This window comes from Pseudophryne corroboree, chromosome 4 (assembly GCF_028390025.1).
Source record: "Pseudophryne corroboree isolate aPseCor3 chromosome 4, aPseCor3.hap2, whole genome shotgun sequence".
Lineage (NCBI taxonomy): Eukaryota > Metazoa > Chordata > Amphibia > Anura > Myobatrachidae > Pseudophryne > Pseudophryne corroboree.
This window is the reverse complement of record NC_086447.1, coordinates 488,948,362-488,962,767: the sequence shown is the minus strand read 5'-3', so window position 1 is coordinate 488,962,767 and position 14,406 is coordinate 488,948,362. Positions and strand designations below refer to the sequence as shown.

The 14,406-nt window shown below is 44.3% G+C and overlaps 1 protein-coding gene across 5 annotated transcripts in view; it reads left to right on the top strand.

Annotated features, from left to right (window-relative positions):
• Positions 1 to 14,406, top strand: part of AK9 (adenylate kinase 9) — a 406,441-nt gene that overhangs the window by 189,939 nt on the left and 202,096 nt on the right. The window lies entirely within an intron of this gene.

Here is a 14,406-nt window from a genome sequence, read left to right as displayed (position 1 = left end):
CATGCCTTTGGAGTTAAATTATTACTGCTAGCAGGCTGCTCTGTGGAGCTGCAGACAGACAGGCCAAACAGAGCACCTGGTATAATAAGCTTTTTTAAAGGGAAGCAGGGAACTGCCTCAGGGAAAGGAAAACTTGTGTTTAATGCCAACTCAGGATAGAGTTGGGGTGGAGCTTAGTCTTTGAAAGGAGGCTTATTGCAATGGATGGGGCAATCAACACCAGACCAGTTGGCCAACCTGACAGTGGATTGGACTGTGTTATCTTATTGTTTGGGATCATCAGAAAATATACAGTTAATATCAGTTGTCTGCCTTCTTGACAAATAAAGCAGACTATACACATATGGTACATTGTGAGCGTTATCTTAGAGATACTAGTGACATAACAGACAGTGCTTTATGACACCAAAGGGCAGATGTATTAATAATTGATAAAGCAGTGATAAGTGCAAGGTGATAACGCACCAGCCAATCAGCTCCTAACTGCCAAATTACATATTGGAGCTGATTGGCTGGTGCGTTATCATCTTGCACTTATCACTGCTTTATCACCGCTTTATCATTTCTCCAGGCTTAATACATCTGCCCCCAAGTATGAGTTTAAATGCATTTTATAGTCCTGACAGTTTAATCTTTAGAGATTAATTATAGATACATAGATAGTAACATTGATAAAAGAGGGCCATTGAATTCAACCATTCATAAATTCTAATTATGTTCATCCAAAAGAAATAAAACAAATACCCAAATGTGACAAATGATAATTTAACTTCACAGTGGGTAAAATTCTTTACTCACACCAAAAAACTGCAACTGGATAAATCTCCTGGATAGATCAAACTCCAAATATCTTCTAGTAATTATAGCTACAAAACACAAAAGTCATCCAATCAATATTTAAATTCAGTTAGTGAATTTTCCATCACCACATAGTAATTATTACTGTTCCACTGGCCTTTTGTCTTCTGTGTGGTCATGGGCTGGCTTAGACATATCTTTTTTTTAATCTCAAATATGTTACTTCTATATTTGTCAGAGCAGTGGTAGTGAAATGTATAATAATAATAATTCAGTTATTGCTCTTACTACGCTGTATAGAAACTATTAAAGTATTCATTGAATTTCCCTGGCAGATGTATGATATAAAAAAAAAAAAAAGAAAGAAACAATTTTATTTTATAGGTAATAAGAATGTGCAGCGCAACTAAATTCAGTTACAATCATCAAAAGGCTTTTCATTAAATGTACAATTAGCTCATTAATAAAAGTGGGTTATCCTTTACCAGTCATCTTACTAGAAGTTAGAAAAGTCTCTCTCTCTCTCTTTCTTTCTCTCTCTCTCTTTCTCCCTCTCTCTCTCTCTCTCTCTCTTTCTCTCTCTCTCACTCTTTCTTTCATTTCGTGCAAGTCCCGGCAACATGATATGATTGGTCAAGCCAGTGTTTTCCAAATGCTTTTGAATCATGGCGTCCTAGAGTAGCAGAATTGATTTCACGGCACCCAAAGGCAAAAGTTTCTTTCTGAGATTTTTAGTTACAAATTTTAAATTAAGTACATTGTGTCTATATGTCATCCTTAGGTTCAATAGTGTGGTGCGGGGCAAGATTTGCTTCTGTTTGTTCACATATTTTATGATTGACAGCCACCAGCACTGGTTTTGCCTATTACATCGACCATAAATAATTTGAATTGAATTGGTCCTGGACCACCAATCCAAGCCACCCCTGTAAGTGTCATGAGGCACCCCTGGGTGCCTAGGCACACAGTTTGAGAACCACTGGGTCAAGCTATTATCTCCAAGGAGTCGAGAGATATTTATAAACTTTTAAAGGATAATCCAGGACTTGTTGAAGTACTTAGTAAACGTAATTATGGTAACTGTCCAGGTATCTCAGACATTCACAAACCACTGTTTCAACATGTTTCCCTGCTGGGAATACATACAAAATCCCGGAAGATGGGATGCCAGCTGTCAGTATACCGACAGCGGCATCTCATCAGCCGGAATCCCGGCAGTGAGTCTACTCACCACACTTTGGACCCAGAGGCGAGCTTTGTTCGCCACAGGTTATATTCCCCCTTGGGTGGTGGCATGGACCCACCACCCGAGTGGGAATACCAGGCTGCAGTCGGGGTTCCAACCTCCAGCATTTCCCCGGCTGTCGGATTCTGGTGTCGGTATCCTGAACACCGGGATCCTGACAGTCAGTACATTAACCACATCCCCCCTGCTGAACCTTTCACAAAATATACATACAAATGATCCTGTAGCTTTCCACATTTTGCTGAACTAGTCAAAAGTAGAATCCAATTTAGAAATTAAGTATTCTGAAACAAGATGGGGCGGTAGTCAAGTAAAAACAATAATGTCTGAACATCCTGTAGAATCCAGAAATGTTTGTTTTAGATAAAATAATGCTCTTTATTTCAGATTTTATTTTAAACCCTCAGTATTGATTCCACATAATTGTATAGTTGTCATAATGCATAATGGGGGTCATTCCGAGTTGATCGTAGCTGTGCTAAATTTAGCACAGCTACGATCATTCACACTGACATGCGGGGGGACGCCCAGCACAGGACTAGTCCACTCCGTATGTCAGTGTATCTTAGCATAGCAGAATTGCTAACGAAAGATTAGCAATTCTGCTTTTAAGTATTTCCTTGCAGTTTCTGAGTAGCTCCAGACCTACTCCTAGATTGCGATCACCTCAGTCCGTTTAGTTCCTGGTTTGACGTCACAAACACGCCCTGCGTTCGGCCAGCCACTCCCCCATTTCTCTATCGTCCTAAGTGGATGCTGGGGTTCCTGAAAGGACCATGGGGAATAGCGGCTCCGCAGGAGACAGGGCACAAAAAAGTAAAGCTTTTACCAGATCAGGTGGTGTGCACTGGCTCCTCCCCCTATGACCCTCCTCCAGACTCCAGTTAGATTTTGTGCCCGAACGAGAAGGGTGCAATCTAGGTGGCTCTCCTAAAGAGCTGCTTAGAGAAAGTTTAGCTTAGGTTTTTTACTTTACAGTGAGTCCTGCTGGCAACAGGATCACTGCAACGAGGGACTTAGGGGAGAAGTAGTGAACTCACCTGCGTGCAGAGTGGATTTGCTGCTTGGCTACTGGACACTAGCTCCAGAGGGACGATCACAGGTACAGCCTGGATGGTCACCGGAGCCGCGCCGCCGGCCCCCTTGCAGACGCTGAAGAGAGAAGAGGTCCAAAATCGGCGGCTGAAGACTCCTGAGTCTTCATAAAGGTAGCGCACAGCACTGCAGCTGTGCGCCATTTTCCTCTCAGCACACTTCACACAACAGTCACTGAGGGTGCAGAGCGCTGGGGGGGGCGCTCTGAGAGGCAAATAAAAACCTTATTAGAGGCAAAAAATACCTCACATATAGCCCACAGAGGCTATATGGAGATATTTAACCCCTGCCTAACTTCAAAAATAGCGGGAGACGAGCCCGCCGAAAAAGGGGCGGGGCCTATCTCCTCAGCACACAGCGCCATTTTCTCTCACAGAAAAGCTGGAGAGAAGGCTCCCAGGCTCTCCCCTGCACTGCACTACAGAAACAGGGTTAAAACAGAGAGGGGGGGCACTGATTTTGGCGATATTGTATATATATAAAAGATGCTATAAGGGAGAAACACTTATATAAGGTTGTCCCTATATAATTATAGCCCAGTCAGTGGGTAAAGGAGGCAAAACTTTTTTTAGGTATATAAGCGAAAAAAGAAAAACAAAAGGCGGAATTATAAAACTAAAGACGGACACTGGGAATCTTGTTGAGGGAGACAATTTAATAGCAGATCATCTTAATGATTATTTTTGCTCAGTATTTACTACTGAAAGAGAGGGGAAGGGGCCACAGTTAAGTTGCAGGGATATTCAGGAAAATGAAACAAGTACATTTACAGAGGAGAAGGTCCTAACAGAACTCTCAAAGCTGAAAGTGGACAAATCTATGGGGCCAGATGGGATACATCCAAGGATACTAAAAGAACTTAAAGAGGTGCTGGTAGCACCATTGACAGAATTATTCAACCAGTCATTAGCTACAGGAGAAATTCCAGGGGACTGGAAAAGAGCAAACGTAGTCCCACTGCACAAAAGTGGAAGCAAGGAAGAGGCAAACAACTACAGACCAGTGAGTCTTACATCAGTAGTAGGGAAATTGATGGAAACACTCTTAAAAGAAAGAGTTGTAGATCATCTCAAATCCGGCAATTTACTGGATCCCAAACAGCATGGATTCACTGGGGGAAGATCATGTCAAACAAATCTTATTGACTTTTTTGATTGTGTGACTAAAGTGATGGATAAAGGTGGAGCCATGGATATAGCTTATCTTGACTTTAGTAAGGCTTTTGACACAGTTCCACATCGCAGACTGCTAAATAAACTTGAAAGTTTGGGATTGGATATTAGGATTATTGAATGGATAAGATCTTGGTTGAAGGATAGAAAACAGAGAGTTGTGGTAAATGGAGTGCATTCACAGGAGGGAAATGTTACCAGTGGAGTACCCCAGGGATCTGTACTTGGACCAGTGCTTTTCAATATCTTTATTGGTGACATTGCAAATGGGATTAAAGGGAAAGTATGCCTTTTTGCAGATGACACAAAGGTATGCAACAGGGTAGACACACCAGGTGGGGTAAAACAAATGATTGAGGATCTAGGTAGACTAGAGGAATGGTCAAGAGTCTGGCAATTACAGTTTAATGCCAAAAAATGCAAAATCATGCACTTGGGTCTCAAAAATCCTAAAGCTAAATACAGTATTAATGGCACTATACTGGAAACTACTGAGGAGGAAAGGGATCTAGGAGTCACTATTTCAGATGACTTAAAGGCAGGTAAGCAATGTAACAAGGCAATGAGGAAGGCTAGTCAGATGCTTGGCTGCATTGGGAGAGGAATCAGCAGCAGAAAGAAAGAAGTAATAATGCCACTGTATAGGTCATTGGTACGGCCTCATCTAGAATACTGTATTCAGTTCTGGAGGCCATATCTTCAAAAGGATATTAATACATTAGAAACTGTACAAAGGAGGGCAACTAAAATGGTGCATGGCCTATATCACAAAACATACCCAGAAAGACTAAGAAATCTCAATATGTATAGTTTGGAGCAGAGAAGAGAAAGGGGGGACATGATAGAAACTTTCAAATATATGAAGGGTTTTAACAAAGTCCAGGAGGGAAACATTCTCCAAATGAAGAGAAGCAATAGGACACGAGGACATGCACTGAGACTGGAGGGGGGGAGGTTCAGGGGAAATTTGCGGAAAAATTATTTCACAGAAAGGGTAGTGGACAAGTGGAATAGCCTCCCATCAGAGGTGGTAGAGGCTAAGACAGTAGAGCAATTTAAACATGCATGGGATAGACATAAGGATATCCTTACAAAGAAATAAGGAACAAATAAGGTTAGTGATAAAAAAAAAATAATATATAAAAAAAAAAAAAGGGGCAGACTAGATGGGCCAAGTGGCTCTTATCTGCCGACAAATTCTATAGCGTTTTTGGTGTGTGCTGGCAGACTCTCCCTCTGTCTCCCCAAAGGGCTAGTGGGTCCTGTCCTCTGTCAGAGCATTCCCGGTGTGTGTGCTGTGTGTCGGTACGTGTGTGTCGACATGTATGAGGACGATGTTGGTGAGGAGGCGGAGAAATTGCCTGTAATGGTGATGTCACTCTCTAGGGAGTCGACACCGGAATGGATGGCTTATTTAGAGAATTACGTGAGAATGTCAACACGCTGCAAGGTCGGTTGACGACATGAGACGGCCGACAATCTATTAGGACCGGTCCAGGCGTCTCAGAAACACCGTCAGGGGTTTTAAAAACGCCCATTTACCTCAGTCGGTCGACACAGACACAGACACGGACACTGAATACAGTGTCGACGGTGAATAAACAAACGTATTTCTCATTAGGGCCACACGTTAAGGGCAATGAAGGAGGTGTTACGTGTTTCTGATACTACAAGTACCACAAGAAAGGGTATTATGTGGGAGTGAAAAAACTACCTGTAGTTTTTCCTGAATCAGATAAAATAAAATGAAGTGTGTGATGATGCGTAGGGTTACCCCGATAGCAAATATTGGCGTTATACCCTTTCCCGCCAGAAATTAGGGTACGTTGGGAAACACCCCTTAGGGTGATAAGGCGCTCACACGCTTATCAAGTGGCGTTACCGTCTCCAGATACGGCCGCCCTCAAGGAGCCAGCTGATAGGAAGCTGGAAAAATATCCTAAAAAGTATATACACACATACGGTGGTTATACTGCGACCAGCGATCGCCATCAGCCTGGAGATGCAGTGCTGGGTTGGCTTGGTCGGATTCCCTGACTGAAAATATTTTATTCATGTAGAGCATTTAATAGGATGCATTCTATATATATGTATGTGAGATGCACAGAGGGATATTTGCTCTCTGGCATCAAGATAAGTGCGTTGTCCATATCTCCCAGAAGATGTCAGGGACACGACAGTGGTCAGGTGATACAGATCCCATACGGCAGATGGAAGTATTGCTGTATAAAGGGAAGGAGTTATTTGGGGGTCGGTCCATCGGACCTGGGGACCACAGCAACAGCTGGGAAATCCAACCTTTTTTACCCCAAGTTACATCTCAGCTAAAAAAGACACCGTCTTTTCAGCCTCAATCTTTCCTTTCCCATGAGGGCATGCAGGCAAAAGGCCAGTCATATCTGCCCAGACATAGAGGTAAGGGAAGTAGACTGCAGCAGGCAGCCCTTTCCCAGGAAAAGAAGCCCTCCACCGCGTCTGCCAAGTCCTCAGCATGACGCTGGGGCCGTGCAAGCGGACTCAAGGTGGGGGGGTAGTCTCAAGAGTCTCAGGGCGCAGTGGGATCACTCGCAAGTTGACCCCTAGATCGTACGAGTATTATCCCAGGGGTAAAGATTGGAGAGTCGAGACATCTTCTCCTCGCAGGTTCCTGAAGTCTGCTTTACCAACGGCTCCCTCCGACAGGGAGGCAGCATTGGAAACAATTCACAAGCTGTATATCCAGCAGGTGATAATCAAAGTACCCCTCCTACGACAAGGAAAAGGGTATTATTTTTCCACACTATATTGTGGTACTGAAGCCAGACGGCTTGGTGACACATAGTCTAAATCTAAAATGTTTTGAACACTTACATAAAAGGTTCAAATCGAGATAAAGTCACTCAGAGCAGTGATAGCGAACCGGAAAAAAGGGGACTATATGGTGTCCCTGGACATCAAGGATTACCTCCATGTCCAAATTTTGTCCTTCTCATCAAGGGTACCTCTGGTTCGTGGTACAGAACTGTCAATATCAGTTTCAGACGATGCCGTTTGAATTATCCACGGCACCCCGGGCCTTTTTACCAAGGTAATGGCCGAAAAGATGTTTCTTCAAAGAAAAAAGGCATCTAAATTATCCCTTACTTGCACGACCTAAAAAGGGCAAGTTCCAGAGAACAGTTGGAGGTCGGAAGAGCACTATCTAAAGTAGTTCTTCGACGGCACGACTGGATTCTAAATATTCCAGGAATCGTAGCTGTTTTCCGACGATACGTCTGCTGTTCCTAGGGATGATTCTGGACACGGTTCAGAAAAAGGTTTTTCTTCCCGAGGAAAAAGCCAAGGAGTTATCCGACCTGTCAGGAACCTCCTAAAACCAGGAAAGGTGTCTGTACATCAATGCACAAGAGTCCTGGGAAAAATGGTGGCTTTTTACGAAGCAATTCCATTCGGCAGATTCCATGCAAGAATTTTCCAAAGGGATCTGTTGGACAAATGGTCAGGGTCGCATCCTCAGATGCACCTGCGAATAACCCTGTCGCCAAGGACAAGGGTATATCTTCTGTGGTGGTTGCAAAAGGCTCATCTATTGGAGGGCCGCAGATTCGGCATACAGGATTTGATCCTGGTGACCACGGACGCCAGCCTGAGAGGTTGGGGAGCAGTCACACAAGGAAGAAACTTCCAGGGGGTATGGACGAACCTGGAAAAGTCTCTTCACATAAACATTCTGGTACTAAGAGCAATCTAAAATGCTCTAAGCCAGGCGGAACCACTCCTGCAAGGAAAACCGGTGTTGATTCAGTCGGACAACATCACGGCGGTCGCCCATGTAAACAGACAGGGCGGCACAAGAAGCAGGAGTGCAATGGCAGAAGCTGCCAAGATTCTTCGCTGGGCGGAGAATCACGTAATAGCACTGTCAGCAGTGTTCTTCCCGGGCGTGGACAACTGGGAAGCAGACTTCCTCAGCAGACACGATATTCACCCGGGAGAGGGGGGTCTTCATCCAGAAGTCTTCCACATGCTAATAAACTGTTGGGAAAGACCAATGGTAGACATGATGGCGTCTCGCCTCAACAAGAAACTGGACAAGTATTGCGCCAGGTCAAGAGATCCACAGGCAATAGCTGTGGACGCACTGGTAACACCTTGGGTGTACAAATCAGTATATGTGTTTCCTCCTCTGCCTCTCATACCAAAGGTATTGAAGATTATACGGTGAGGAGGAGTAAGAACAATACTAGTGGCTCCGGATTGGCCAAGAAGGACTTGGTACCCGGAACTTCAAGAGTTGGTCACGGACGACCCGTGCCCTCTACTTCTGAGAAGGGACCTGCTACAACAGGGCCCCTGTCTCTTTCAAGACTTACCGCGGCTGCGTTTGACGGCATGGCGGTTGAACGCCAGATCCTAAAAGGGAAAGGCATTCCAGAAGAAGTCATTCCTACCTTGATTAAGGCAAGGAAGGAAGTCACCGCGAAACATTATCACCGCATTTGGCGAAAATATGTCGCGTGGTGCGAGGATCGGAGTGTTCCGACGGAGGAATTTCAACTGGGTCGTTTCCTACATTTCCTACAATCAGGATTGTCTATGGGTCTCAAATTGAGATCTATTAAGGTTCAAATTTCGGCCCTGTCAATATTCTTCCAAAAAGAATTGGCCTCAGTTCCTGAGGTACAGACTTTTGTTAAAGGAGTACTGCATATACAGCCTCCTGTGGTGCCTCCGGTGGCACCGTGGGATCTAAATGTAGTTTTAGATTTCCTCAAATCCCATTGGTTTGAACCATTGAAAAAGGTGGATTTTAAATATCTCACATGGAAAGTGACTATGTTACTGGCCCTGGCTTCCGCCAGGAGAGTATCTGAATTGGCGGCTTTATCTTATAAAAGCCCTTATCTAATCTTCCATTCGGATAGGGCAGAACTGAGGACTCGTCCGCATTTTCTCCCTAAGGTGGTATCAGCGTTTCACCTGAACCAACCTATTGTGGTGCCTGCGGCCACTGGCGACTTGGAGGACTCCAAGTTGTTGGACGTTGTCAGAGCCTTAAAAATATACATTTCAAGGACGGCTGAAGTCAGAAAATCTGACTCGCTGTTGATACTATATGCACCCAACAAGTTGGGTGCCCCTGCTTCTAAGCAGACGATTGCTCGTTGGATTTGTAACACAATTCAACTTGCTCATTCTGTGGCAGGCCTGCCACAGCCTAAATCTGTTAAGGCCCATTCCACAAGGAAGGTGGGCTCATCTTGGGCGGCTGCCCGAGGGGTCTCGGCATTACAATTCTGCCGAGCAGCTACGTGGTCGGGGGAAAACACGTTTGTAAAATTCTACAAATTTGATACCCTGGCAAAAGAGGACTTGGAATTCTCTCATTCGGTGCTGCAGAGTCATCCGCACTCTCCCGCCCGTTTGGGAGCTTTGGTATAATCCCCATGGTCCTTTCAGGAACCCCAGCATCCACTTAGGACGATAGAGAAAATAAGAATTTACTTACCGATAATTCTATTTCTCGGAGTCCGTAGTGGATGCTGGGCGCCCATCCCAAGTGCGGATTATCTGCAATACTGTACATAGTTATTGTTAACAAATTCGGGTTATATTGTTAAGGAGCCATCTTTAAGAGGCTCTTTCTGTTATCATACTGTTAACTGGGTTTAGATCACAAGTTGTACGGTGTGATTGGTGTGGCTGGTATGAGTCTTACCCGGGATTCAAATTGCCTCCCTTATTGTGTACGCTCGTCCGGGCACAGTACCTAACTGGAGTCTGGAGGAGGGTCATAGGGGGAGGAGCCAGTGCACACCACCTGATCTGGTAAAAGCTTTACTTTTTTGTGCCCTGTCTCCTGCGGAGCCGCTATTCCCCATGGTCCTTTCAGGAACCCCAGCATCCACTACGGACTCCGAGAAATAGAATTATCGGTAAGTAAATTCTTATTTTCTCCAGCCACTCCTGCGTTTTCTGCTGTCACGCCTGCGTTTTTTAGCACACTCCCGGAAAACGCTCAGTTACCACCCAGATACACTCACTTCCTGTCAATCATTTTCCGATCAACAGAGCGACTGCACACATCTCTCCCGTATCGGCCCATCTATATGGGCCTTAACTTACCTTTGTGCTAACATTTCTAGTTACAGCTCTGAACAGCATACTGTATGATAAAGTATTACATACCAGATCATTGGCAGAAAAGCTGCTGCACATGTTTCATTTGTCACTGTTCCTTATGACTTCCTACATAATTACACAATTGCAACACCACCATGTGTTTTCTTAACTAAAGAAGCAAGAATAACTCATCATGCAGAAAATACCATACCGTGGTGTCTCAGATTATTTACTCACTCCAACTGGTGTTGATGTACCCAGAGATATACTGAATTGACTTATGCATAATTTCAGCATTCACTGAACTACCTTTATGCATAATACCTACCTCATGTACCGTGGTTTTTACACAAGCAGGCAAATATTTGATATCCATATCCTACATTATCACAGCAGAATTATTGCTCTTTTAAAACACGATTCACAATCACACCACATTAGGTACTGTAGTACATCGAATTCCTTTAGCCAATTCTTGTGACAACAGGATCACGCATCCACCATTAACCCATCCTTTCCTCGGCCTGCTAAGCAGGAGTCTGGCCTTCTGTCAGCACGCTGCAATGTAGACCAGCAGGATTCCACCATGCGCAGATAGCACTGCTAGTCCACGGGCTTCTGGATTTCTGTCACATATTAGTCCAATGGAAATCATAAATCCTTGGCAGCTCTGTCATGCAAATCACCTCTTGGAACTTCAACTGCTACCTTTTATCATCAATCTGGTCCCCATTCTGTCATACAGTGCATCCGGAAAGTATTCACATCGCTTCACTTTTTCCACATTGTGTTATGTTACAGCTTTATTCCAAAATGGAATAAATTAATGTTTCCCTGAAAATTCTACAGACAATACCCCATAATGAAAAAAGGTTTTTGTTTTTTTTAGATTTTTGATAATTTATTAAAAATAAAAAACGAAGAAATCACATGTACATAAGTATTCACAGCCTTTGCTCAATACTTTGTTGACGCACCTTTGGCAGCAATTACAGCCTCAAGTCTTTTTGACTATGATGCCACAAGCTTGGCACACCTATCTTTGGGCAGTTTCGTCCATTCCTCTTTGCAGCACCTCTCAAGCTCCATCAGGTTGGATGTGAAGCATCGGTGCACAGCCATTTTCAGATCTCTCCAGAGTTGTACAATTGGATTCAAGTCTGGGCTCTGGCTGGGCCACTCAAGGACATTCACAGAGTTGTCTTGAAGCCACTCCTTTGATATCTTGACTGTGTGCTTAGGTTCCTGCTGAAAGATGAACCGTCACCCCAGTCTAAGGTCAAGAGTGCTCTGGAGCAGGTTTTCATCCAGGATGTCTCTGTGCATTGCTGCATTCATCGTTCCCTCTATTCTGACTAGTCTCCCAGTTCCTGCCGCTGAAAAACATCCCCACAGCATGATGTTGCCACCACCATGCTTCACTGTAGGGATGGTGTTGGCCTGGTGATGAGCAGTGCCTGGTTTCCTCCAAACATGACGCCTGGAATTCACGCCAAAGAGTTCAATCTTTGTCTCATCAGACCAGAGAATTTTGTTTCTCATGGTCTGAGAGTCCTTCAGGTGCATGTTGGCAAACTCCAGATGGGCTGCCATGTGCTTTTTACTAAGGAGTGGCTTCCGTCTGGCCACTCTACCATGCAGGACTGATTGGTGGATTGCTGCAGAGATATTTTTCCTTCTGGAAGGTTCTCCTCTCTCCACAGAGGAATGCTGTAGCTCTGACAGAGTGACCATCGGGTTCTTGGTCACCTCCCTGACTAGGGTCCCCTCTCCCCCGATCACTCAGTTTAGACGGCTGACCAGCTCTAGGAAGAGTCCTGGTGGTTCCGGACGTCTTCCATTTATGGATGATGGAGGCCACTGTGCTCATTGGGACCTTCAAAGCAGCAGATATTTTTCTGTACCCTTCCCCAGATTTGTGCCTCGAGACAATCCTGTCTCTGAGGTCTACAGACAATTCCTTTGACTTCATGCTTGGTTTGTGCTCACGCATGCACTGTCAAGTTTGGGACCTTATATAGACAGGGGTGTGCCTTTCCAAATCATGTCCAATCAACTGAATTTACCACAGATGGACTCCAATTAAGTTGTAGGAACATCTCAAGGATGATTAGTGGAAACAGGATGCACCTGAGCTCAGTTTTGAGTTTCATGGCAAATGCTGTGAATACTTATGTACATGTGATTTCTTAGTTTTTTATTTTTAATAAATTTGCAAAACTCTCAAAAAAACTTTTTGGCGTTGTCATTATGGGGTATTGTGTTTAGAATTTTGAGGGAAAAAATTAATTTATTTCATTTTGGAATAAGGCTGTAACAGAACAAAATGTGAAAAAAGTGAAGCGCTGTGAATTCTTTCCAGATGCACTGTATAATTATGGGTGGTAAGAAGGGACCTACCTACCTTAATATCTAATTTGAGCTACCTAAATTGTGTGGCTAAGTTAGCCTATGGTCTCTGCCCCTACCCTTCCTGGACCCTCTGAATTGTGATCTGTAAATTTTAAGCCACTGCTGTAGAGGACAACTCATCTATTTTACCTTTGCAGGTTTTAAGTTATTTTTTAATTGTTTACATATTTGGAACAATTTAGGAAAGCACTTGCCCATGAGTTGCAGCCCATCCTTAAAGCAACCTAATCTAGTCTAGATTAGGAAAGTGGATAAAAAATTATTGCCTGCTTCCTACTCCCCATTTGATCGCAACACAGACTGACACAAAAGGGTCTCTGAGTTTATATAGAAGTGACCCGGCATATTGTGTAGCCCATACCCAATCTAGCCTGCTGCCATTACTCCTCCCACGGCAGGCTCACTCTGTTAAACACAATTACCGGTATTGCAGTAATGCGTTCTCCACAAGGCTCATCAGGATCTCAGAGGGGCCGTTTATTAGAAGAAGGGTAAGCTTTCCTGAATAGCTACCAAACTTTACTATACCTCGCATTGATGTGATATATAGTGCCATTTTGGAGATGTTAAAAAAGAAATACAAAAAAACAAAGAGAATAAAATTAGAGACATATGGGGTTAACTGTAATAGGGTGCAGGAAGCCGAAGGTCCAGGATTTAGGGGGTAATTCCAAGTTGATTGCAGCAGGAAATTTTTTAGCAGTTGGACAAAACCATGTGCACTGTAGGGGGGGGGGCAGATATAACATTTGCAGAGAGAGTTAGATTTGGGTGGGTTATTTTGTTTCTGTGCAGGGTAAATAATGGTTGCTTTATTTTTAAAATGCAATTTAGAATGCAGATTGAACTCACCACACCCAAATCTATCTCTCTCTGCACATGTTATATCTGCCTCAGCTGCAGTGCACATGGTTTTGCCCAACTGCTAACAAAGTTCCTGCTGCGATCAACTCAGAATTACCCCCTGAATCCGAGAATGGGGTGTAATTTTAAAGCAGCATTCATTTACAAAGCAAAACCAATGTGGTTTTTGCCTTGTAAAGGATTGTTTATTTAAACATACGGCCTTTCACTACTAAATCCCAGATCTCTGGCTCCTCGCACCCTATTACAGTTATCCCCCGAAGTGAGATATATTAATAATATGGTGTATTACAGATCTGACATTAAATGCGGGGGTTCTTACCGCATTGTCAGCTGACCTATACTTCTGTCCTATTTTATTCGGAGCAAGTAGGCAGCAAGGAAAAGAAGGAAGAGGTGAGGTGCTGGGGACAGAAAGAGGTGCTGGGGACAGGAGGCATGGGCGAGGTGCTGGGGACAGAAGGAAGAAGTGAGGTGCTGGTGGCAGGAGGCATGGGTGTGGTGCTGGGGACAGAAGGCAGGGGTGAGGTGAGGTGCTGGGGACAGGAGGCATGGGTGAGGTGCTGGGGACAGGAGGCAGGGGTGAGGTGCTGGGGACAGGAGCCAGGGGTGAGGTGCTGGGGACAGGAGGTAGGGGTGAGTTGGTTGGGACAGACAGGAGGCAAAGGGGAGGTGCTGGGGACAAAAGGAAGACGTGAGATGCTGGGGACAGGAGGC